At 42.3% G+C, this 3977-nt stretch overlaps 2 non-coding genes across 2 annotated transcripts; one reads left to right on the top strand and one right to left on the bottom strand.

Moving 5' to 3' along the window:
* The first annotated feature begins 610 nt into the window (after nt 1-610).
* Nucleotides 611-717, top strand: LOC125615429. The gene has a single exon (XR_007346084.1). It is a non-coding gene; the product is annotated as a U6 spliceosomal RNA (small nuclear RNA).
* Nucleotides 718-1607: 890 nt separating this feature from the next.
* Nucleotides 1608-1714, bottom strand: LOC125615426. The gene has a single exon (XR_007346081.1). It is a non-coding gene; the product is annotated as a U6 spliceosomal RNA (small nuclear RNA).
* Between the last annotated feature and the right edge of the window lie 2263 nt (nt 1715-3977).

The following is a 3977-nucleotide window of genomic DNA, read 5'->3' as shown; positions in this document are numbered from 1 at the left end:
GGAGCCTGCGTACTACGGGTAAATGCGTGCTCATGCTCGCAGAGTCCCAGGCAACTTGGAGTGTGGTGTGGACAGTTACAGGACTGAGTAGTTGGGAGGGATCGCCCAGAGGAATCGCTCTGGGCGAACTTCAAAGCCTTCTGGCAAAAGGCCCCTACTTCACGGTGAAATATTGAGAAGAGTTCCAAATTTTTCTAGTAGGACCCTTGTACGATTCAGGGACTAGCAGGCCAAGGATTCCCAAGCTCGCAGAAAGACTTCTGAGAGACAGCCTGCGCGCGGCGTGAATTCCCAGCATGCCCTGCGGGCCGAGAGCTAAGGTCCAAAAACACTCTGCCCCAAGCCTGGGTGCCGCCAGGAGGCCACTTACCCGAAGTGCCACGGGCGTTCATTTGCATGTAACCCGACAGGTAAACTCAGCAGGTCCCAAAAATCACTGCCAGGAGCGGCCTAGCGACGCGAACACCAGAAGTGCGGATCTGGTGAAGTGGTTCCCTTACATTAAACTTTCCTAAACGTCCCGGGGTAGATGAGATGAGAGTAGGTCACCCTAAGTAAGAGAGGCGAGAGCCCGCCGTACTTTATATAGACTGTGTGCAGATTGAAGAGCGTGCTCGCTTCGGCAGCACATATACTAAAATTGGAACGATACAGAGAAGATTAGCATGGCCCCTGCGCAAGGATGACACGCAAATTCGTGAAGCGTTCCATATTTTGTGCAAACACAAAATACAACTTCACTATTTTATACGAGAAAACAGGCTCAAAATACAGTGGATAACACCCAATATTGAAATGTAACTTTCAAACAAAAATATTCCTGTAATTGATCTATGAAAAGAGAACAAAAAGGAATTACATTTGAAAAATTGTGTGTGACTATGTCCTCAGTACGTATCTCAAACATGAGAAAATGTCAGTGTGCCTCTCCCTGTTATTTAACTTAAAAGTCAGAAATTGAGTTATGATTTGTCTACCTAAGAGCACAAATTCCAGAGGCCCGGATAGTTTGGCTTTTTTGTTTGTTTGTTATTCACTTAGGAGATACCTGACATGCGAATTGCTGGATGGATTTTTACTAAATCATTGCTAAATTAATGAGTCCTTCAAAAGGAAGCAACATTATTTATTTCTTGAGTGACATCCACCCTCTTTCTTTCTCGGTCTGTGAAGCCGCACAAAAGCAAAGGTTATTACCAAGGGCTGGTATTGTCTGGATGAGCTCACTGTTGGCCGTTGCCTTGAATTGATTGAGGAGCTCCAGGACCAATAAAGTTTGGCTAAAAGCAGCAAGTTCATTAGGATCTGTTTTCACTAGTCTCTTTTTGTATAAAAAGGGCCATCAGAAAGGTCGGTTTACACATATCTGACGGATTCTGTTATAGGAAATATGATTTAAAGTTCACTGCTTAATTCAGAAGCAGAATCGGATAAATGGAAAATAGTATTCAGGTGCAGACAGAAGGATTATTTTCGGTAATAGTAACGTGAATAGGATGCTGTATCGATAGTAGGGTGCTTGGGCCCAAACACAGAGCAGGAGAACCAGACAGCAAGGAACCTGTAACTTCTTTTATCCTCACGGAAGTCTAATTTGGGAACTGCACAAAAATATGGAACGCTTCACGAATTTGCGTGTCATCCTTGCGCAGGGGCCATGCTAATCTTCTCTGTATCGTTCCAATTTTAGTATATGTGCTGCCGAAGCGAGCACGCTTTCTACCCTGCACACACTCTATATAAAGTACGGCGGACTCTCACCCCTCATACTTAGGGTGACCTACCCTCACGCCATCTCATCCACCCCGGGGCGTTTAGGAAAGCTTGCAGTTACGGAACCGCATCACCAGATTCGTACGCTTGGTGTTCGCGTTGCTAGATCGCATCTGGTAGTGAGGGACCTACTAAGTTTACCTGTCGGGTTACATGCAAATGAGCGCCCGTGGCACTTTGGGCCCGTGGCCTCCAGGTTGCACCCAGGCACCGGGCTGAGAGTTTCGGCGGTAGCGCTCCGCCCGCGAGGCATGCTGGGAATGCACGCTCCTGGCTGTAGAAAGCCCAGGGAGCGGGAAACTGGACGTCCCGTCAGGAGACGCTGCGCTGAGATAGTGGTTTGTGGGTTGCGCACATTTATAGCAGGTCATTTCACCACTTAAACTTAACTTCCTCTGATGAGAACATGGAGGAGAGAGAGGAGAGAGAGAGAGAGAGAGAGAGAGAGGAGAGAGAGAGAAAGAGAGAGAGAAGAGAGAGAGTTATCACCTGACCATTGTCATACCTATAAAAATTAAGGTAATTTCTTAATATTAGCTAATATTCAATCCATGTTAAATTTTTTATTTATTTCAAAAGATGCCACTTCATGATTGAATTTTCATAAGGACCCAAACAAGATTTCACGTGGTATTTGGTTGCTATGACTGTTAGGTCTGTTTTGTCTACTAATGGTCTCCATTCTGTTTCTCTTCATGCCATTGACTTATTGAGAAAACGGGATATTTGCCCTGTGAAATGCCTTTAATTTGGTCCATTTTTTAAGGATGTTGTTTGCAATGTTTCTTTTTTTTAAATATTTTTTTATTTTTAGTTGTACACGTTTATTTATTTTCATATGGTGTTGAGGTTTGAACCCAGGGCCTCGCGCATGCTAGGTGAGCGCTCTACCGCTGAGCCACAACCCCAGCCCCATTATTTCTTGAAAATATATAGTTAGGTATAAAGTCAGATTCCTGCTAAGTTATTTATATTTGCATATACAGGATACTGATAGGATATGCACTTGCTATTGCATCTCAGCAGGGAACATGAAATAGTGTTAGTGACGTGCAACCCTCACCAGTGAGTTCTGGTGGTATCAACAGCCCGATCCCTCCATTATAACATACTCATGAAATCTTTCACTTAGTGGCTTTAGAATACAATGATGAACATTGGCCAGGTAAAGGGTTTGTGTTGAATCCTAGGCTCATGAGTTACAAAGATGTAACCACAAGGTCTTTGGTGGCAAAGTTCTGTACTCCACGGAAGACACTTGAGAGAATAAGACCTTGAAAAGAGATTAAAATAAATTGTTCATGTTGAGACTCCGGATCACTGGGTCACCTATTAACAGGTGCTTTCCATAATGCAGGTTTTTTAGCTAACAAATTCCCTTTCTTACTTGGGCTAGGTTGAAGTTGTCTGTCTCCTCACTGCTGAGGTCTCTTCTGTAGACTTTTAATGCTGGTCCTGAGGGCTTAGGCCATACCTCTCCTGCACTATTATACTTTAGTTATACTGTCTTCCTGTCCAATCAAGTGGATAAACAGAAATAGCTTTGCTTTTCACCTGTACTCATCTCTGTTTGAATGTAGGCTGTGTTTCTTTTTTGGATATTTTCTGCACTTACATTACACATCATTTAGTAGGGCATTGTGCCAGGGGTATTCAAGTTTAAACATCTTGAGTTTCCTTACTCTGTTCTCTCATTTTTGTTAAAAATTGTCTTTTTTCAAACCATTGTCCTCCCCTATGGCCTTTTTGTCCTGTTTCTTCTTTCCTGTGGTTTACCTCCCTCATTACATTTTATGCATCACTAACTGAACATGTTTATCCAGATCACCTTATGCCTTTATTATTATGCTGATATCTTCACATTACACATTTGCAATATTAAAACACTATTGGTGGGCTGGGGTTGTGGCTTAGTGGTAGAGTGCCTGGCATGCGTGAGGCGCTGGGTTTGATCTCTGGCACCACAGAAAAATAAACAAATAAAACAAAGGTATTGTGTCCATCTACAACTAATATATATATATATCCTATTGGCTTATGATATTACTCAGAAATATTTAAGATCTCATATTTTCATTTTGACAAAATTAATTCTTGCTCTTATTACTAAGAATTTTCAATTACTTTCTTAGATGAAAATAATGTTCTTTATCATATCTCTTGGAAGTTATATAGGAAACTGAGGTAAAAGACTTTTTAGTTAA

This window comes from Marmota marmota, unplaced genomic scaffold (assembly GCF_001458135.2).
Source record: "Marmota marmota marmota unplaced genomic scaffold, marMar, whole genome shotgun sequence".
Taxonomy (NCBI): domain Eukaryota; kingdom Metazoa; phylum Chordata; class Mammalia; order Rodentia; family Sciuridae; genus Marmota; species Marmota marmota.
The sequence above is the reverse complement of the archived record's forward strand: the minus strand, read 5'-3'. Positions and strand labels throughout refer to the sequence as shown.